This window comes from Melanerpes formicivorus, unplaced genomic scaffold, assembly GCF_026170545.1.
Source record: "Melanerpes formicivorus ecotype bairdi unplaced genomic scaffold, bMelFor1.0.p_v2 SCAF_8, whole genome shotgun sequence".
Classification (NCBI taxonomy): Eukaryota; Metazoa; Chordata; class Aves; order Piciformes; family Picidae; genus Melanerpes; species Melanerpes formicivorus.
In genome coordinates, this window is record NW_027142360.1 from 20,982,765 (window position 1) to 21,005,301 (window position 22,537).

The 22,537-nt window shown below is 44.7% G+C and overlaps 1 long non-coding RNA gene across 1 annotated transcript; it reads right to left on the reverse strand.

Annotated features, from left to right (window-relative positions):
* Window positions 1-94: 94 nt before the first annotated feature.
* Window positions 95-19,539, reverse strand: LOC137443121 (uncharacterized). Its single transcript, XR_010987823.1, has 4 exons — window positions 19,391-19,539; window positions 9,486-9,549; window positions 3,452-3,593; window positions 95-180 (listed from the first exon to the last, which is right to left on the reverse strand). It is a non-coding gene; the product is annotated as an uncharacterized lncRNA (long non-coding RNA).
* Between the last annotated feature and the right edge of the window lie 2,998 nt (window positions 19,540-22,537).

Consider the following 22,537-nt stretch of genomic DNA (forward strand, 5'->3'; position numbering starts at 1 on the left):
CTCCTGCAGCTCATTGGCAACAGCTTCGCTCTGCGGGCTGGGGGCCGCCGAAAGCGACACCAGCACCGGCTCATCATCGTTCTCGCCAGCCCCTCCTCCGTCCAGCCCATTTCCAGCAATGACGGAAGGGGGCAGGCACACCACACCGGAGAAATCCACTTTGGCTTTCGTGATGGCTACCTGCCGGACAAAGCAGACAAAAACCACACTTAAAATCTCCCATGAGAGCCTTAACCCATAAGGCCAGTTCAGCATGGTGTCTCCATGTTCCAGAGAAACGTGTTCTTTAGCACAGTCTTTGTGGAATCACCAATTCAAACCCAACTCGTGACTGACAGTTGCTAAAACTCAGCGGTTTCTTGCATAAACTTCCAACTGTGTCACCACTGAAACTCTTACCAAAACTACAGATTATTGTCATGGTCTTAAAAAGAATGAGAACATTTGCAAGGTTTTGGTACTTTAGAAATACAGCCTTGAGAAGACACAGATTGAGTTGCTCCAATGAAGTCAACCTTTCTAGAACCTTGCTGAACTCCTGATTACTGTACTTTTAGAGCACCATTGTTGGTATAATAGGACAACTGGCAACTGGAAATCCAGTCAGGTAAAGTAATTTCTCATCATAAACCTGGCAGGACAGCAGACTACATCAAATGAGGATTTTCAAAGAAAATCAACTGCATTTTGCAAAATAATTCCCTTGCTCCGTTCTCCCTTCCCCCATTCACAATCAGGGAAAACGAATGGAAGAAAAATATTCCACATGAAGTAAACAAAAAATCTTTCCTGTCTAAACCCTCTGCAACAGTATCAGAAATGTGTAATATATATATAAAGGGCTTTAATGAAACAAACCATTTTTAAATGTTTCATAGTATCAGTCAGGGTTGGAAGGGACCACAAGGATCATCTAGTTCCAACCCCCCTGCCATGGGCAGGGACACCCCACACTAGATCAGGCTGGCCAGAGCCTCGTCCAGCCTGGTCATGATATTTCCATAATTCTTTTAATAGGTATTTAAAGGCCACCAGCCACCACTAGGTTAAAATGACAGTCCTTTTATGCTCAGTCATTTAAACAGAAACAAAGCAGCTGGAAGCCTCCAGTTTAATGGTTACTGTGTCAACATTCAAACAGTAACGGACATTATACAAGGGCAATCATATGTGGGTTTGATTAATGAAGATGGAAGTCTCCTGCTTCTTAGCATGCTGCTTTTTCAACCACTCTGAACTCAGAAGACTACCACTACAGGACTCTGCTGCTCTGTAGTCATTTATCAAGCAAAAGGTATTTCCAGAGGCTAACCTTCAACTTCAAAGAGATTCAAGTAAAGCAAGCGGCAAAGAAGCAAAGCAAAAAACTTAGGATAAGCCTCCAGCAATCAACCAGAAACCCTAAACTTGGGGTAAGATTCTTTAACAATAGTTTTTATTAAGTGTTCCCCACTTAACACTCATTATTAACCTGAATGAGTGTGAGAACATCAGCACATTAATAGTTGATAAAGTAGCTCAAACAGTCATTTTCCCCACTTCCATTTCAGTTTTGTACTTGAGTTGATTAGTAGTGTTTGCTCAGCAATGCTCAGAACAAAGTTATAAGTAGTAGTACATTTGTTTCAAAATTTTGTTAAGTGTATACTCAAGGCAACAGCCAGAATTTACTGGTAATGAACACACACTATTTCATCCATACTGTCATACATTCCATTCCCAGGACCCTATGTCATGATCTGACGAGAAGCAAGGGAAAAAAACATGGCAGGGGTGGGAGGGGGAGGAAGAAAAGAAAACCTACCAACTGAAGCTGGTGCTTGCTACAACAAAACAAATGAGACTGAGCCAACCCTCACTGCCATATGAAGTATTTGCTTTTACTTCAGTTACAATTTGGCTAGAAAGTGCCTACTCCCTCTTTGATATATTTCCTGTCCAAAGCAAATAGTGCTCACATCCATTAGACAGCAAACTGTAACGGTAAGACCTGCAAAGGGGAAAAACTGGGATTGTGCCCTTCTCCTTACAATGGATACATGAAGCCTGGAAACATACACCCTTAAACCACAGACTTACAACAACAGAGTTTGCCAAGTATAACAATCCTTGAAAAGGCTAGGAAGAGTTAAATCATGACCAATGTAATTGTCATCAGGCCCTGTCCCTGTAGGATGGGAGGCCTGTGGAAAGGGGCTAAAAGGAAGAGTAATTACTCAGTGAGGAGGCAGGCTGGTAAGTGCTGTCACCATCTTAGTGGAGCCAAAGCCATTTGTTTTAGCAAAGGAGATGCACTGGAGACATTACCTTTTGCTAGCACCACATGATGGTTAGATTAGATCATGCAAGAAGACAAAGGTAGCCAAGCCTGCACCCACAGACATGTACATCTGACATATCTTACACCTACCCACAAGGACTTGGGATGGCAAGAGGCTCAACCTTCCCTCCTCAAAAGAAAAGCAGCTACTTCCTCTTCCCAAAATCGGGGGGGGGGGGGGGAACGTGACATGTCTCAAATATGTAAGAACTGCTTCACCCACTGTGGCAGTTTTAGGCTATGCCTTTAAAAGTGGGAAATTTCTAAACCACCACACCTAGCTAAACCATAGATGTACTTAAGAACTTCTGACATACCAGGTTTTCTTGTCAACAGGAATTTGTATCTTGTAAAAGAAAAAAGAAATATCACATTCCAAACACCATTTTAGTATATTCACATTAGCCAGTCCACTGAAATTATATCCTTAGAGTAAAAGCACCATATCAAGCTGCATTGAAAGCAGCCTAGTCCAGCCAACGACAGCACAAAGTGGAGCAAGACATCAGTACTCCCACACTGCTATGCAACCCTGAGCAACACCATACCAAATGGTGTTAACTGGTACTTGGATTATAAACTAGAGTTTCTCCAGTACATTGCTGAACAAAACTTCAGCACAGAGGCTGGATTATCTGGAGTTGCACCTGAACCTGCAGGTTTCCTAACTCATGCAGAAGATGACACAGATGGAAGGTACCTTCTTCTTAATTCTAGTTGGCATGTTTGTCCTACATCAGAGGTTGAACAGCTTAGGTAAACCTTGCCTTGACATTCATTCCTCGCCTACCACTGCATCTTGCACTGTGCTGATTTGGCTGAAATGCAGTTTTTCCTCCATTATTTTTTTGCTGGGCCAATTCCACTACACAAGCCACAGCTGAACCAGCACAATACAGGAGGACACTGCCACAAAATGCAAAAAACTCACAGTCTGACTCAGTGCATCTCAACCAGCCTGGACAACAAATCTATTACTTCAAGCAGGGTTGCTGCTCAAACAAATCTAACCAGGGATGAACCATTAAATGCATTAGGACTTCCTGCCTTCTCCTTCCTCCACACCCCCTCCCATTTCAGGCTGGCACAACAATCTACAGTGACACATAATAAACAAATGAGCAAACTCACCCAGGTGTGAAAGTCTTCTGGTTCACACTCCAGCTAGATCAGGACCCTGGTGCAGTTTGCCACGCAGACACCAACACTTGTGCCAGCACAGCACAGGGGGAGAACCTGCTTACATCATTTGTACATCCAAACATCTCGCCACCTTTGAAGGGAAAGAGAAATGTTTTCAGATCAATGTTAAGTCTTAGTAAGCAACATATCCCCACTTTAAACAACAACAAAAAGCATCCAGTCCACAAGACTGCAGTAAAAGCTATAATTGGATGAGTTTGATTTGTTGTCTTCAATGTAAAGGCTGATAAGGACATAGGGGGATTTGGAGGATGCTTTAAAGATTTACAATCACCCATGCTACGTTATTTGGAAGTCCTGTGAAAGGCATGGGATCCTTTTCTGCAACCAACAGCAAGGCTGTTTTTAGACTTCCCAGACTCTACACTACCCACTCTACAACTGTCATTGCAGGAGGATCAATCAGTTAGTGACATACATTAATATTTAGAACCCAATTAAAATTTTAAAATGTTTGGGTTTCAGTCATTTCTGAGGAGATCAGAAACTTTCCCACAAAAAAACAGCGCCGTACCATGATCTTTCAGTGAGTCATTCCAGAAGCTGATGGACAGTGTTAACAGCAAGTATTTCTTATCCTTAGTAAGGGTTTCAGGGTGAGTGCCCTCATGGATTTGTTGCTTAACCAGAAAACAGCTTCCTATCATGGCATTTTTCTACTTTGAGCCAGCTGCTTCTGGGACAAGAGCAGCTATGATCCCACAGATGTTCTATAGTGGTAACATCAGTTTAAGCAACCTACAAGTCCTCCACTGTCCAGCTGCTCATTTCTGTATCTAGACTGCCCTTTCTTCAACCTGACAATCAGTTTAGATGAAAGCCAGCCATTTTTTCCTGGCTATTCAGCAAAATCAGTTCCCCAGTCTAGTCCACTGACACAGTTGTGTCACCCTAATGCAGGGGAAACAGCAAGACCTCAGGAGCTAGAAGGGACCTGGGGGTACTGATCGACAGCTGCCTGAATATGAGCCAGCAGTGTGCCCAGGTGGCCAAGAAGGCCAATGGCATCCTGGCCTGAATTAGAAATAGCGTGGCCAGCAGGAGCAGGGAAGTCATTGTGCCCCTGTACTCTGCTTTGGTTAGTCTGCACCTTGAGTACTGTGTCCAGTTCTGGGCCCCTCAGTTTACGAAGGACATCGAAACACTTGAACGTGTCCGGAGAAGGGCAACAAGGCTGGGGAGAGGCCTTGAACACAGCCCTATGAGGAGAGGCTGAGGGAGCTGGGATTGTTTAGCCTGGAGAAGAGAAGGCTCAGGGGAGACCTCATTGCCCTCTACAACTACCTGAAAGGTGGTTGTAGCCGGGAGGGGGTTGGTCTCTTCTCCCAGGCAAACCAGCACCAGAACAAGGGGACACAGTCTCAAGCTGCGCCTGGGGAGGTTTAGACTCGAGGTGAGGAGAAAGTTCTTCACCGAGCGAGTCATTCGTCATTGGAGTGTGCTGCCCAGGGAGGTGGTGGAGTCACTGTCCCTGGAGGCGTTCAAGAGGGGATTGGATGTGGCACTTGGTGCCATGGTCTAGTCATGAGGTCTGTGTTGATAGGTTGGACTCGATGATCCTCAAGGTCTCTTCCAACCTTAGTTATACTGTGATACTGTGAGTACTCAAATTATGTTGCTATAGAGCAAAAAAACCACTGTCACAACAATATAAACATGGACCACAACTGGGGAGAAGATGAAGCTGTTCAAAAGAGACATTAGACAACTCCTTATAAATATATAATAATCTTTATCCCTTTCTAACTTCTGGGGGCAACTAAGAAAGTTCCATTTCAGATAAACAAGGCAGAGTCAGTTTTGTGTATGGATTAAGTACCATAGCTAATAAAAACTTCTAGAAAAGTATCATGAGACCTGCAAATTACAGAAGATTCAATTCCTCTGCAGCCTCTACATGGTAGACTTTTAGGCACATTCTCTTGCCATGACACCACCATATCACAGGAAACCTGATTAGCTCACTCCTTGGTGGAAATTTGCTTTGTGTTTACCATATGACAAAATTACTTAAAGAAATTTCTCATAGATCTGCTTGTCCAAAATCACTGAAAGACAGCTCAGAGAGGTCAAAAGGAAACAAAACAGACAGACACGTGCAGTACTGAAATCTGTCTGACCCACAGTAAACTACTTCACAGTGTTAAGTGAAAAGAACACTGGGAGGGGGAAGAAGGGATTAGGATTAGTTTCCTGCCATTTTAGTTTCATTAATCATCCCATCATAAGGGCAGACAACCACCAATGTTGGCACAAGGAAGCAAGAAAAGGCCTGCATCCAAGACCACCCCTTTTGGCAAGAGCTACCTTAGATCAAGTCAGCTGCATCACAAGACCACATCTTCTGGTCAGACATTAAACTGGCATTGCCAACAAAAGGAGCAGTCCAGCCTGCTCATTCCTCACCTCCTGTGGGCCAACACAGGCTGAATCAGATCAAAGAACTGATCTGTGTTCAATCTGATCTGGTCACACACACACATGCAATTACCAGCTTTAATCTGCAGCAGTTCCTGCTCTGGCTTGCCACCTAGCCTCACAAAACCCTGGGCTAGCATGAGGGAGAATGAGGCACAAGGAATTAGAGGAGAAACTGAGATGGCTGCTTTTTTGTAGTTACACAATTTATTCTATCCAACATTCATGTTGGACATGGAGACATGCAGCAGGTCCTCATGCATTAGACTGCTCCCAATTTTGCCAATATTCACATACTCATGGCATAATCAGGACCTTGACAGCCAGTATTTAAATGAACCAAAGACCAATACCATCTTCTCTAACATGAAACCTCAATAATTAAACATGAAAGAAAAGGAATTTAGAAGTAAGTTGGTGGCAGAGGGGAAAAAAAAGGCAGGAGGAGGGAAAGAGCACAATTCCCAAATCAAGCAAGGATACCTACAAACAACTTTCCCCTGTTTGCATTTTGGTGCTGAGTTGCCAGGGTAATAGCAATTTCCTACCAATATAAGAATTGCTAAGCAACCTACAGCACCTAACAGCAACAGCATGTGTGTGCAGCTGGGTTATTTTGAGAAGTCAGGGTCCTTTATTTCAAACTTAGAAGCAGCTCTCTGTTAAATGATTATGGCAGCTGAGATCATCCAGCCAAGAGAAGAGGCAACCTTGTGTCAAAGTGGCTTTAAGTGGATGAATCTTTGAAATGAATGAGAGGCAAGAAAGAGAATGCCATGACATACCCAAAAGCAACGATACCCCCAGTTCCTCACAAATCAGAAGAATAACCCAGTAACACTACATGAAGAGAAGACATCTTTCAATTAACACCAGAAATCTCTCTCCATTACCACCTCCAGCAAATCTATCAGTACAAGAGTCTAGTAACATTTCCTGTCATCTTCTTGCTGGCCTGAGCATGTTTTTTATCAGACAAGAAGGCATGAACAATTGTATAGAGTTAAAATCATAGGATCATAAAACTGTTTCAGACCTCTAAGATCATTGAATCCAACTATCAACCCAACACCACCATGCCCACTAAACCATGCCCTGAAGTGCCATGGCTACACTGGGCCCCTCAGTTTAAGAAGGACATCGAGACATTTGAACATCTCCAGAGAAGGGCAACAAGGCTGGGGAGAGGCCTTGAGCACAGCCCTGTGAGGAGAGGCTGAGGGAGCTGGGATTGTTTAGCCTGGAGAAGAAGAGGATCAGGGGAGACCTCATTGCTCTCTACAACTACCTGAAGGCGGGTTGTAGCCAGGAAGGGGTTGGTCTCTTCTCTCTAGCAACCAGCACCAGAACAAGAGACACAGTCTCAAGCTGCACCAGGAGAAGTTTAGGCTTGAGGTGAGGAGAAAGTTCTTCACTGAGAGAGTTGTTAGCCATTGGAATGTGCTGCCCAGGGAGGTGGTGGAGTCCCCATCCCTGGAGGTGTTCAAGAGGGGACTGGACGCGGCACTTGGTGCCATGGTTTAGTCATGAGGTCTGTGGTGACAGGTTGGACTTCATAATCTTTGAGGTCTCTTCCAACCTTGGTGATACTGTGATACTGTGACTCCATATGTTAAGACTTGAGGGAGAAAAGATGCAAAGAATACATCCACTGCAAAGCAATTGACTGCATCATTTCTGCTGCAGACAAACACAGCCTCAGACATGCCTTTAACAGCCACTCATAAAGAATCCTATTTCCCAAGCCCTAAGTATTTCCTCTGTAAGACATCAGCCTTTGCTTCACTCAGTGCAGTGCTGATAGAAAATCTTTAAGATGTCTTGAAAAATCATCATCCAGCTTCCACTTCTTAAAACCACATCTAGCAGGCTAAGAAATGTAGTTTGGCATTCCAGATGTTTTTTAAGAAATACTTTCCATGATTCAGTAAGAACTTTGTGGCTTTTAAGCTCATGGAACTCTACACACACAGAAGAGCTGATAATACCAAAGCTAGTTTTGAGGATCACAATGATATTTGTGATCAACAATCCTGGCCGGAAAAGAATGAACTGCTCACCTATTTCTGGAGCTCTTATTTAAGCCTAAAGCATGGTGGAAGACATTCTTCTAATTTCAGAGGACACTGAGTCTTAAACTGGTGAAGCAGTTTATAGATAGCTAATTCTATCGTAGCTCTCAGTCTCTGTTGAATTAATCACCTAGCTTGGGAGACTAAAGATAGCTACTAAAGAAGTAATAAGTTCCATTGAAGTTCAAAGAACAAAAGAGAGTTTAAAAGATGTACTGTCCAGGTCTTGTGTCACTCTTGTATACTTTAGGTCTTGGTCATGATACAACTCAACATCAGAATTAAAAGAGGATTCCAGCCTTCTGCTACTGAGCTACTGGTTCCTGCTGCTTCCCTTTTGTCTGATGTAATGAGTGTGCACCCACGGGGGTGACTCAGGTCAGCTGAACCAGCAGACAATTAACTCTGCAAAAGATTAGAAACCATTTTCTACAGGATCAGTCAGCTAGCTGGACATGCCCTGTGGCTGCAGAGTCACTAGCTCTGATGCAAAGGAGGAATGCACAGCTGCATAGAGGTTTGACCAGCCGTTGCTCACCGAAAGATCAACTTAACTGTAAGATCAAAGAGCACACTTAAACAGCTAGCAGTGGTGCCAACTTAGGCAGTGTGCTACACATTCTCTCTCATGCCTTCCTCATTGTAAAGATAGTATAAACCTCACAGAGACAACATGTACTGGACCAGATGAAAAATAGTCTAGGAAAAAAACCCACTTCTTTCCAAGAGGATCTGTTCCCCAGGGTGGCTCACCATGGCCACAGAAACAGCTATGCCAGCAAAACACAGGGAGCTGTGAAAGGGAGCAAGCTGTTTAAGCCTGCAATGGTGCCAAAAAAATGCCTGATGAACTACAGTGTGTTTAGAGCATGACTGCTTGTTTTCCACCACCTTCTGACTGACTTCCTTGAAACTGCTGTCTGATGCATCTTTTAAAATTTCCTTCATGTTGGAGGCAGAGCATGCCTCCCCATCCCAGAGGGGTGAGCAGATGAAGCAACGGCACACAGCAACAGATGCCAATGGCCAAGGGAAGCAGGGAGGCTGCAGCAAGCCAGAAAAGTGAATGCTGACAATCTGCAGCCAGATAGGAACTCTGAACTGGAAAATCATGGCAGGAAAACTCAGGGACTGAAAGTTTACAGGCACTGGTGTTGAATGTGGATTTAGGGCAGGCTGGGACAAGAAAGCCTTTTATATAAATCAGTGTAGAGAAGCAAGTATCAGTAACACTGAAAGGTTTGGCACCTAAGTAACAGCTGACTTGTGACAAGTCTAATCGTTAGGCAAGCAGCGAAAAGTGGACAAGCATGCCAGTTACACTCTTACACTAGAAAGTCCTTGCTGGACAGCTGTCACATCAGTACAAATTCAAAGCATTCCATGCCTAACACTACTACCTCTTATGTTTACTGACTATAAGCAATTTTCCAGGTGCAGACTACAGAGAGAAAAGAGAACACAATACATACCTTACTCACAGTTCCCATGGACAAACCCAGCTCACTTCCATGCCAGCAGCTCTTCCCCTAGTCACTAAAAGGGAAAACAGGACACACATACTCAGAAACCTTAAAAAAAATAACAATAAATCAATCCAACTCAAACCCAGCCCATTTTCTCCCTTAAGAGTAGGGAGCAAAGTTCTTTACCTAGGATTATTTTTTCATATAATCTTTAATTGACTTGGCACACACCACAGAAGTTAAGACTGAAATACCATAAAGACTGCAACACTTGTATACACATACCCATGGTACTCGGAGAGCAGAACTTTTGCTTTAGGACTATTGGTTTGTCAGTTCTGAAGAATGCATTGTTTGAGATTTACTAAGCCAAAATATTCACAAAATGCTGCACTCCATCTTCCTGTCCTTGTCCTGAAACCATTCTTAAACACTGGGTAGTAGAAGCTGGAGACTGTTATGACTAGTTCATTCCACCATGTTATCTATCCAAACCAAAAGAGAGAAGGGGAGGGAAAAAAGGACATTTCAGACATTTGTCAAGACAGCAGTGGGAATCCCATTTTGGAGGTGGGAGGGGATGGAAACATCCTGCACATCTTAAAGCCTCATAATGTACTGAAGTAACACGTCATTTTTCTCTGTCAGTTCAGTTTTAATAGGTGTGCACAGCAGCACCTGACTAGAAAATAATTACTTTGGAGATTCTGGAAGACTATTGTCCCAAATGGCAACAGAAAGGGTCACAAGTTGACACTTTCACTACTCCTTCCTCAGCTATTTTTAAGACAAAAAAATATAAATCACTATATAAAGATTTTAACACCAAGTTTCTATTCTATTTCCTCATCTGAGCTTTTCAGACGTGAAGGCTTCCTAGACAGCAGAACCACAGAGCTGCAGCTGAGATACCACAGTGTTGTGTCCATAAGAGAAAACAAAAGAAACCCAGGCACCTCCCTAAACACAAACTTCAGAGCAGATGGACTTAGGACACAAGCATTAATAGAGCTGGAGTGTAAAAAGAGAAATAGTTCTCGAGACTGATTAGTCTCTTCTGAAGAAAAAAAATGACCACACCTAGACACTTGGTTAAGTACCCTACCACAAAAGTTGAAAGAGTTCCCTGACCCCCAACAAACCAATAAAGGAAGCTGTTCAGAACCAGCTACAGGTAAGGAACTGAACATCTGCTGGGTCAATTCTCCTCCAATTAACCATTTGTAGGAGAAGGATTTTAGAATACTGATACTAATTAGAGAGAGAAAAGAAAAAAGAGGGGAAAAAAGAACAACCAACCACCACCCAAAGTAAGGAAACCATTACTTCAGAAACTTCCCTTGCAGTCCCTCTCAGGGAATGTTTCAACTTTTCTTTGAATAAAGTGTGTCAGCATACATGGCTCTGCTACAAAATTAAGAAGTCATTCTGTCACCTCCTACACTATTTGTCATCGAGTCAATATTTAGAACCACTTACAACCACTTAATGTGGGAACCCATAACAAGCAATTATTTTTTGCTTTAATGAAGGAGCCAAACTGATACAACTGTAATTAAAATTCAATCATGATGCAAGGCTACAAAACCAAGTGTACACTTAGAAAGTACTTTTCACAGAGTCACAGAGCCCTGATTTCCTAAAAGGCAAGCAGAAAGAAGACTTCAAGGACTCTAGGAAGACCTTCCCCAAAGACAATTAAATTATTAACCACTCTTATTAACTCTATTAACCACCCCATGCTCTTTAACATCTTTGTTGATGATCTGGATGAGGGCGTTGAGTCCATCAGCAGTAAATTTGCTGACAACACCAAGCTGGGGACAGGAGTTGATCTGCTGGAGGGTAGAGAGGCTCTGCAGAGGGACCTCAACAGGCTGGACAGATGGGCAGAGTCCAACGGCATGAGATTGAACACATCCAAGTGCCGGGTTCTGCACATTGGCCACAACAACCCCATGCAGTGCTACAGGCTGGGGTCAGAGTGGCTGGAGAGCAGCCAGGTAGAGAGGGACCTGGGGGTACTGGTCGATGGTAGGCTGAACATGAGCCTGCAGTGTGCCCAGGCAGCCAAGAGGGCCAATGGCATCCTGGCCTGCATCAAGAACAGTGTGGCCAGCAGGAGCAGGGAGGTCGTTCTGCCCCTGTACACTGCACTGGTTAGGCCACACCTTGAGTCCTGTGTCCAGTTCTGGGCCCCTCAGTTTAGGTAGGAGGTTGACTTGCTGGAACGAGTCCAGAGAAGGGCAACAAAGTTGATGAGGGGTTTGGAACACAAGCCCTATGAGGAGAGGCTGAGGGAGCTGGGGTTGCTTAGCCTGGAGAAGAAGAGACTCAGGGGTGACTTTATTGCTCTCTACAACTACCTTAAGGGAGGTTGTAGACAGGCGAGGGCTCGTCTCTTCCCCCAAGCAACCAACACCAGAACAAGAGGACACAGTCTCAGGCTGCGCCAGGGGAGGTTTAGGCCGGAGGTTAGGAGGAAGTTTTACACAGAGATTGTCAATTGGAATGGGCTGCCTGGGGAGGTGGTGGAGTCACCATCACTGGAGGTGTTCAGGAGGAGACTTGCTAGGGTGCTTGGTTGCATGGTTTAGTTGATTAGGTGGTGTTGGATGATAGATTGAATGTGATGATCTTGAAGGTCTCTTCCAACCTGGTTTATTCTATTCTATTCTATTCTAAGAGTCTGATAGTCCAACCTGATGACCAAAGTGCTCTATATAAGCTGACAGAATAATTTTGCTGGAGCATTCTTCTGATAAAATTAAGCATCAAAATAAAATTTAGCTATGGAACATTTGCTTGTGATGGTGGGATTGGGGAGGGAAGGGGGTGTTGGATTTAGTTTTGGTTGGTTGGGTTTTAGTCACAAATTCTAAGCAAGTGAAATCTGTCTGTATATTAGTTCTTTGCTCCAGTGCAAGTTTTTGGCATCATTTGGGTCTGAGTGGGGTTTTTTTATTATTATTATCTGAGTGGATTTTTTCCATTGAGTGATTTTTGAGACATCCCTTGAAAATGCTTTTCACACATGAAAGTGTGAAGAAGTCAGAGATGCATTTCATTTGAAGATTTCTGCTGGACAATCTCAAATTTTCAGTGATCCTGGTTCCCTAGATATTCTCTCCCAATTTGAGACAGCAGCAGCTCTGATAAACCTGGACAATCATCGTGTTACTCCACTTAATTTGCAGCACTTAAGATCCATGTTCTTCTGAATCTCATTTGAGAGCCAAGACAAGGCAGCTCCAAGAAGCCTTCTCTTGGTCTGCCTCTCCTACTACCTGGTACAAGACATCTGCTAGTCTTTAACAGATAACCAGTAAAAAAACCTCTCTGTAGACCCCCAGTTCTACATGACTGCCCATTGGAATGGGCTGCCCGAGGAGGTGGTGGGGTCACCATCACTGGAGGTGTTCAGGAGGAGACTTGATAGGGTGCTTGGTGCCATGGTTTAGTTGATTAGGTGGTGATGGGTTGGACACAATCATCTTGAAGGTCTATTCCAACCTGGTTTGGTTTATTCTATTGTTTATTCTATCCTTTCTAAGGCACTCAATACAACAATTAGCCAACACAAGACACTGGACACATCTCACCTGGCACAACTACAGAAGACTTTGAAGTCTTACCTCTAAAGGTATGCATACAGATGAAGAGTACATGGATGAATGCACACATACACTCAGTGATCTCTGGCATCTTTGCAAAAAACTTAGCACTACCCTTCAGAAAAGATCATGCATGTCTGTGTATGTGTAGATGCAAACACACTCAGAAAACAGGACAAATTGATTCAGTAACTTTCTTGCTTCAGTTTATTTGCCTCTCCTGAGTTTCCACACTTCTCAGGTGCCCAGAGATCCTTTTCCTCCCACACATAACTCATCCTCCAGGACAGCATATATTTCTCTTGCTCTCCCTGATAAGAACTAAAGTTGTATTCCAGACAGTCTGTCCAGTAAGAGGCCAGCTTTAAAACTTTCAGTCCAATTTATCAAGGAAGCTCCTGCTCAACCTTAGGTGATTGAAGTATTGCATCCTGCAATTTACTGCTTAGTCACCTGAACCCCATGAGATAAACTGGCTTGCAAAGGTCATGGACAGTCACTGACTTTTTTTTCCCTAATACACATGTGCCATTCAGCTAAGAGATGTGAAGATTTAATGTATTTCTATGATTACCCTTATTTAGTCATCCTACAGAACTGCAACCCAGCTTGAAGAGGGGACAACAGAAAACACAGATACACCCTCCCCCTTCAAAATAACAAGTCAGACTTCACAGAACTGTGGCACAAGAGCCTCACCACTGCAGTGAAAGACAAGCTCTTTATTGCTCTTTCTATACTGCAGCAAGTGAACAAAGATTAATCTGATAACTGAAACATTTTCTGGCAAAATTCCACAGCTAAACTGCTTTTATTATTCTTTGCTTATAGTACAATCAAAACACTCCTCCAACACTCCTTTTTCCTCTCACTATACAGTTAATGTAGCCAAAGGTCTACTGTCCTACATCTTCTGAGGAAGAAAAAAAAAAAGTAGTGTCATCCCTAAGAAATGCAGAAGTCTCATCTTGCTGATAAACTTCTCCATCCAATGGAAATGTTTATATGTCAGTGTTTACATGTTCAAGCCAAATGGCTGCTATTCCAGTGATTACAATGGCTTATTGCCTTCACTGGTGACTTGGAGCTTAAGCATGTCTGAACAACACAGAAACTCACTGACATGATTTGCAAGTCTGATCTGAACATGGCAATGCAGATTCCATATCCCATCTTTCTAATGGCCATGCTACCTCTGGGAGCCTTTGAAATGCTTCAGACTCCAAGTGATCTGTTCCTGTAAAGCATGCCTGACAGGACATACAAGAGCAAATGTAGAGACATGGTTTTATTAGGCCTTACATTAACTTGGCCCTACCAAACACTCAGAAACCTCTCTCCCGGGTTTGGGTCCATCTTATACAATGAAATAGTAATTAAGTTACAATGCAGACTGTAATTACATTCTATGGGAAACTTCTCTTATTGCTAAGCCAGGGGAGTGGGGGAAAACAAACTATTTTTTAATTATTTGAGTAGAGCCTTCCAATGCTTTTCCAGAAGTTTCTTCCTGAAGAAGGAAAAGTTTCCCTGTAATTGAAAGTGAATCCTGCCTTACCTTTCCTCAGAGCTATACCTTCACACACACAAAGAAAGAATGAGTTCATCGTAATAGGGATGGCTGTGTGTAAAGGATGATCTCATCTCAGTAAGCCTAAATAGTGCAGACCAATGGATCAATCGTGCAGTGAAGACATATCCTCAGTGTCTCTACTAAACCACAGAAAGGGCAGAACTCAAGGAACCACAGTATACATACAGCCCCTCCCTAGTGTGGCTACAACTAGTTGTAATTGCCACATGTTACAGGAAGCAGTAATTTGAGGTTGAAACAATCTGTGATGTAGACTTCTGTCCCAAAACAGAACCAATTTCACAAACCTAGATAGAGCATTTCAGTCTCCTGTTCCCCTAGCATGCAGGATGATGTGTAGTCAGCACATTCATCTGCCTCACAGGAAGATGGCAAACCAGGGAACTTTCTGCACTGCTTTATGCCAGAGGCGCCTGCATTGTGGTACATACACACTTCAAAATGCACTCGTGGCAAGCAGAGACAATAGCAGCAGCAGCAGCTTCTGCCCACATCCAGGAGCGGGGGGGGGGGGGGGGGGGGGGGGAAGGGAAATAAATTCAGTGCCACAGCAGCAGCCCCCAGTGATCAGCTGTTAAGAAATAACATGCTGGTGCATGCAGTCGCTACCACGCTTTCTTCTGCTGTGCTCCATAAAAACCCTGCTTTTCTGGATCAGCAGGGCCAAAACAAGCTGAAATAGGGAGCACAAGTTAATTAAGAAGGATAAGAACAAGCAGTTGACATGCTAGCTTGTGGTAGAAGAGCAAAAGTAGATGGATGGCATGAGGTTAAGGTGCAAAAGAAAATCCCTAATTAAAAGCTCAGCCTCTAGCTTTCGAGACTTAAAAAGACTTGTGACTGTGTGTTAAATTTCACCATCACACAGAGATGTTATCAATGTGGCTGTGTGCCTAAATCCAAAATATTTCTTCACACAAGAATAATGATGCTGCTGCACACACAAGAAAATGGGGGAGGGAAGGGGAGAGGAATGCTGCACAAACAAAATTCATTACTTCAGCTTTTGAAATATAAACCAATTTAATGTACACAATTTATACAAGGTACTGACCTTGCTCGGTGGCAAACTCTAAAATCCATCTGTGTGGAAAATAAGCATCTCATATCAGAAATAGAAAAGGATCTAAGAAAGTGAGATACTGTTACCAGCATGAAGCCATACTATGAAAACACAGTATCAGACTGATGGCAGCTTCTGCTAGAAGCTGCATGCACCATTTGCCCTCCACAAGGACAACCCGCATTTAAAAACCTGAAGGCACTGACTGACCACTACGGCACACCTAAGCCCGGTAATGTAAACTGCCCTCACCCCGATGCCATTCATTTCCCTTGAAGAAGCCACTTAACAGTGTTTGCACTCCATAAAGCACTCAAAGGAGGGAAGGTAAAACAGACACATTAACCACACATTACGTCCCCGAAGGAGTGAGCAGAGTATCTGACAAAGGAACGGGTTTCTGAATTCACACAAACTCATCCATTTCATCCGATGCACACACATAAAAGACGAATCACCGAACAGTTTTAAGCAACCGTTCCAAAAACGTTCCCTTTAGCTTTAGCTCTTACGGATCGGCTCCTGCACTCCCTCCACCCTAGCCATGCATTCCTTCGGCCCTCCTCCATCTTTTATTTTGGGGGCTGAGAGGGAGAGGAACAGAACATGCACGGATTAAAAACCAGGTCTCTAACCTGGCTCAGCATGCAGCCCCGCAGACATACCATCACCACTGAGGTGACAGCACATGGTTGGGAGGGAAGAAAAAAATGAGAAGAGGGAAAAAAAAAAAAGGCAGATGGGAATATGAGCTGCTTAAGACAGCCCCACCACTAAAAGAAACGTCGTGTAACCACATCCTCCGTTTTCAGTCTCAGTTCAGCAATGTGTCCAGCAGGAAATAATTAGATTTGGCTTTCCCAGAGTAGGTGTTTGACGGCTTCAGACTGCTGAACAGTTGCTTCTTCTTCTGCTTCCTCTTCAACAGTTTCTCAGGAAAAGACAGTGACCCTCAGGACACACTTAAAAAAAAATCTTTAAAGGAAGAGCATTGTGTAACTCTAATAAGATTTACTAATTGTTACCTCTTTTCACACAAAGGAAATGAACTGTACTCTTCAAAAGGGATCATAATCATCAGCCTGAGTTATCAGTAAGTAAACAGGCATTGAGACAGTCCAATTATGTCACCCACAACACAAGAAGGACAGCTGAGTATAGAAAGTAAAGACAGAAGACTCTTGGAAGTGCTATAAATTGTGCTTTTGAGGTAAAGGGCATCTATGGAGACACCTCACACATTCCCTGGGAGGGGAACAATTAATCTTGTGAGAATGTCTTGACACATCCTAAGAATTTATCTGCTTTCTGCTCTAACATTCAAATCATTTTTGCTCTGATCCTAATCTGCATCTAGTACAGCTGCCCCCCACCTAGTACCATACAGCAGTGTGATCACAGCTCAACAGTGAAGGAAATCCAGTTAGGGCTTTTTATTATTAATACTATTAAATCCAGGGGTATTTTGATTGCCTGAATGTGCATTTTACCTGAAGGCTCAAGGATGTGAAAAATGCTACTGCTATCCCATGCCAACAGAAGCCAGAGTTATAAAAACCAGTCTCAAGCAAGCACTCCTCCCTAAGCCCAAGACTTGCATATTGAAGGGGAAGAAGACTAAACCACCGTTTTGGGAAAACCCCATATTCTCTTAGGCCTGTGTCAAAATGTCTTTTGCACTCCCTCTCTTTGCATTTTATTTCATGATCTGCTTGTTGCTCAAGATTTGGAAGTCTCCCACATAATGTCAGAGCGGATGGCCTTAATTACAGCTGCTTCCACATCTGCTGGAACCAGCAAACACAGCACTACTTGCATTTTGTACAGCCAATACGATGTCCAAGGAGCCATAACTACCAATATTTCACTCTTATCCCGAAATCACATTTGGGATCTAAATTATAAGTGAGAGAGGACTGAAAAGGGCTCACTATGTTAATATCTAGTAGTGAAGAAGGGTAAATTCACCTACTTGTGAAAAGCTTATGGCATTTGCTTTCAGCCCTGAATCTCTCCTTTTAGCAGAAAGCACAAATCTAAAGAACAGAAAAGGAGTTCACAGTCAGCCTAAGATCATACACTTATTTTTAAATCTATTATTAGATTCTATTTAATCACAACTATTAGATCACTCATTTAATGACTGCAGCAAATGGGAACAAATGTGTGTCCCTCTTAGTTCATACACAGAAATGACTGAAGTATTTTTGGCAGTACTTATGGAGAACTGAAGGCCTAACCTATGCTTTTAGTAGTGCTACAGGAGGGATTTTAATGGTGTTTTTACCTGACAGTAAAATCAACACACACAATTAAACACACTGCTAGTAAGTTTGCCTTGCCATGCCATGCCTAACTAGCCCTGATGTCAAATGCAACTTTAAAGACAGAATTGCATACTGAATTTTCTCCCTGCCCATACTGGAAACGTTGGGACAGACACACTCAGCCCAAAGAAGCTACATTTTCTCATTTCCAAATATTCAGAGCTGCATCTTCAAATCCTACCAAGAAATAAGAAGCACATTTTTGCTTCCATAACCCAGCAAAGAAGCTACAGACTTCAACAGAAACATCTTTAATGCCTTCAAAACGGATTTTCTATTGATGGTAGACTAAGACACAGCTTCATGGCAGAGACCCTGACTCTGTCTGGACAAACATGATACAAGAAAGGAAGAGCTGTAAGCAGCAGCAAAGCTGAAAACTCTTATTCAGCCCACTCAAGGCTGATCTTGCAAAAGAGAACCATACGATCATATTAACAAAAACTTCATATGATGCAGCATGAGGGTACACGGATAAAGGGCATAAAGGCCTCAGGAGTGTATTGCCACTTACACGGCAAAAGGTCAGTTTTCATCCTTGATTTGAGGATACCTGAAATTAAAGCCCTCTTGGATACAAAGTCACAGACGGGGGCGATCTAGTCCCCATTGGACCGGCGTCTAGGACACTCTGATGTTACTTTAAATACACATCAAGCTATAGCTCGCACAAGCATCTTCCCAGTGGTGAAAATCAGCCCTGCTTAACACCATCTGGTGTGTGCATGGAGCGGTGGGGAAAGCGGGCGACTGCTGCTGCACGAACCTTTGTAAACTACCGTCAGCGCTACCAGGCTTGTAAAATCAGCGAGACAGCACCGAAGAAAAAGCCACCACCGACCTACTGAACTCGAGGTGACCGGGACCAAAGAGAAGGAAGCGGTGCAACGAGCCCCTCGCAGAGGGAGAATGCGGAGAGCGGTCGGAGCGAGAGTGGCCGAAGGGACACTGACGCGGGGGCTTCGGAAGGAGCTGAGCCGGCCCACGGCTGAAGATAGCGGCCATGCCCCAGCGAGGAGAGGCCCCTCAAGGCTGTCCGGGGCCCCGCGGAGCGGAGCTGTCCAGCCGCGCCGGGCACCTGCCTCGCCCCGCGACCGGAGGCCGTGGTGAGCGGGAGGGTGGGCAGGGGACAGGCGGTGCCCCCTCCCGCTCCACACCAACAGCTGCCGCTGAGGAGAGGGCCGGGCGGCGACGCGAGACCCGCGTTGGGGCGGGTCCCCGCGGGCGGGCCCGCGCCCACCCCCGCCTTTCTTTGCCCCTGAGCGCAGAGGTCGCCTCGCAGGTCCTGGCCGAGCCGCAGCTCCGTACTGTACCTGGTCACGGCTCCATCTCGCTCCGACCCCGCCCGTCGCTGGCGGAGCCGCCGCCGCCACCCGCCGAGAACGAGCTTCCCCCGAGCACTGCCACCCGGCCTCGCCACACTCGACCGGCGCCTCGCAACCGCGGAAGCGCCCGCCCCGCGCCTCCCTGTCTCGGCGACACGCGCCAGGCTCCACCAGTCAGAGCGGAGATGCGCGGGTGAGCGCCATCAGGACTCACCAATGGGCCGCGAGCACCTGGGGAAGCTAACAGGCCCGAGGCAGGGCGAGGGGGCGGGAAGGGGGAGGGTCCTCTGTGCCTGACGGGACTAGTAGCCAATCGGAATGCTGGAATGATGTCATCGCGGGTTGTGGGGGCGGGGCGTCCCACGGGAAGGCGGGGGCGGGGAGGGGCGGGTTCAGCCCTTAAAGGGACAGCGGTGTGGATGGGCGAGTGTGTCTGGAGTAGGCTAGGCTAGCGATTAATATTTGGGGGCTTATTTCTTTATTATTTCATGGGGGGCTGTTTTTCTCAAGTGGGAGTGTGGGAGTATGGGAATAGCGTGGCAAATTCTTGGCTGGCGTCAGTGGGCAAGTGAGAGACCCCTTGGCCCTGAAACAGCACTGCAGGACCAGACAAGGCATGCTAGGAGTCCAGGACAAGTGGGCTGCCAGCCTGCCTCCTACTCCCTTTCCGTTGCCTACCCCATCCCCGGGACGTGCTTACCCAATGCCACCCACTCCTACCCCTTTAGGTGGGCCTGGGCTGGCGCTTGGTCTTGGGGCAACAGAACAGCTCTGCCAGTGGTGGCAGGGAGAGACCAGCAGCCATGTTGCCATCATTGTCCGACCTGTGACCTCCGCTGGCTGAAACATCAGCATGGCTGGATGAGGGAGTCCACTTTTCTTGGAGGAGCATGGTTTTCCTTGACTTAATTTGAAGCTGGGGAAAGAAATAGTAAATGGGTGAAATTTCCATAGCAAAAACTTTGGTTAACTTGGGAAAGATGGTTGAGAAAATAAAGGAATGATGCCATACATAAAGAGTTGGGCAGAGGATTATAGTTAGACTATTACAATGTTGTTATAAATAATTGGTGAACATCTACCTGCAGCGTTGTTCTCATCCCTGCTTATTGTATCTTAAAAGAATGTTAAGGGCATGAATCATAACAGAAGCTGTAACGATGCTCAGTGAAGGATTATCTCACACTGCAAAGTTGGAAAAAAAAAATAGGGTTGCCTTTGAAAACAAAAGGGGACGTGAGGAGGGATGTGTGAAGAAGGCAGACAGGCCTTTATCCTCTTGTGTAGTGAAAGAAATAGAGGACATGATATAACTGCAAAGCAGTGTATGTGAAATAGGAAAAAATGTGCCATGTACAACTAACCTATGAAATTCATGATAAGAAGCTTCATGATACAAGAAGAACCAAACAGCCAGTTAGTGCCAGTCTGGTGCTATCTCACCCTAGTTTCTAATCCAGACATTTACAGTTCTTTGTTTCGTTCCCAGAGATCTCGCTCAGCTTTGGCTATACACATACAGCTTGATGTAATGTAATTCTTTTCAATGCTCTTTGACAGGGTTAGCCCTCCAGAGGTAGTTGAGTGAAAGAGTAAAGTCAACACTATGAAACATTCTCAGGCATGATGGTAATTCTGGGAGGTGTAGGTTTAATGACAACTCAGAGATATTTGCTTTCCTTTTCTCCCATGTTTGTTAAGAACAGCTCTTTAGTGATCTGAGAGAAAAGCTTCAAGTGGATGAGAGAGCATGGGTTTCTTTCATTTACAGTGCTGGGTTTAGAATAATGTGGGGCATGTTCTTGAAATCCTTTGCTTAGGAGACTCGTTAATAGATCTGTTTACATGTGGGCAGAGTGATGATGTCTTCGAGGGCATACCACAAACTGATGACAAAAATCACAGCTATGCCAAGTTTGTCAATTCACAAGCCAGAGTCCCACTCACCAGGCTGTATCTTCCTTCAAACAGATGAATGTTTAAGAGATGGAAGCCTTCCCCTTAGTTTCTATCCTATTTCTATGCTAATGTCTTTACTGATAGACATGTTCTGTGTATTACTAGTTGGTTTTGATATCTACTACTACATTTTACTAAAGTTCCAAAGGTATTTCCAGACCTTGGTAAAGATACAGAAAAAAAGAGAAATCAAGAGATCTGCTTGCCCATAAAAGCCTTCTGTCTTCACCAGGAATAATGAAATGTGAAGAACATGTATTATGCAAGCTGTGGGGTTTTTTTGTCTTATTCTTTAAGACCTCTTTGTCATTTTCAGTAGCTTCCAGTTACCTTAAGACTTATAATGAATCAACTAAATTAACATTTTATTAAGAGCTGTATAAGAACAGTCTGCAGTGTGGGTAAAGGCAGCAGATCAAGTATATTAAATGACTTCCATTTAGAATATTAGAATTAGAATAAACCAAACCAGGTTGGAAGAGACCTTCAAGATCATCGTGTCCAACCCATCAACCAATCCAACCCACCCAAACAGCTAACCCATGGCACCAAGCACCCCATCAAGTCTCCTCCTGAACACCTTCAATGACGGCGACTCCACCACCTCCCCGGGCAGCCCATTCCAATGGGCAATCACTCTTTCTGTATAGAACTTCTTCCTAACATCCAACCTGAACCTCCCCGGCGCAGCCTGAGACTGTGTCCTCTTGTTCTGGTACTGGCTGCCTGGGAGAAGAGACCATCATCCACCTGTCTACAACCTCCCTTCAGGTAGTTGTAGAGAGTGATAAGGTCACCCCTGAGTCTCCTCTTCTTCAGGCTGAGCAACCCCAGCTCCCTCAGTCTTTCCTCATAGGGCTTGTGTTCCAAACCCCTCACCAACTTTGTTGCTCTTCTCTGGACTTGTTCCAGCAACTCAACCTCCTTCCTAAACTGAGGGGCCCAGAACTAGACACAGTACTCGAGGTGTGGCCTAACCAGTGCAGCATACAGGGGCAGAATGACCTCCCTGCTCCTGCTGGCCACACTGTTCCTGATGCAGCCCAGGATGCCATTGGCCCTCTTGGCTGCCTGGGCACACTGCAGGCTCATGTTCAGCCTACCATCAACCAGCACCCCCAGGTCCCTCTCTGCCTGGCTGCTCTCCAGCCACTCTGACCCCAGCCTGTAGCACTG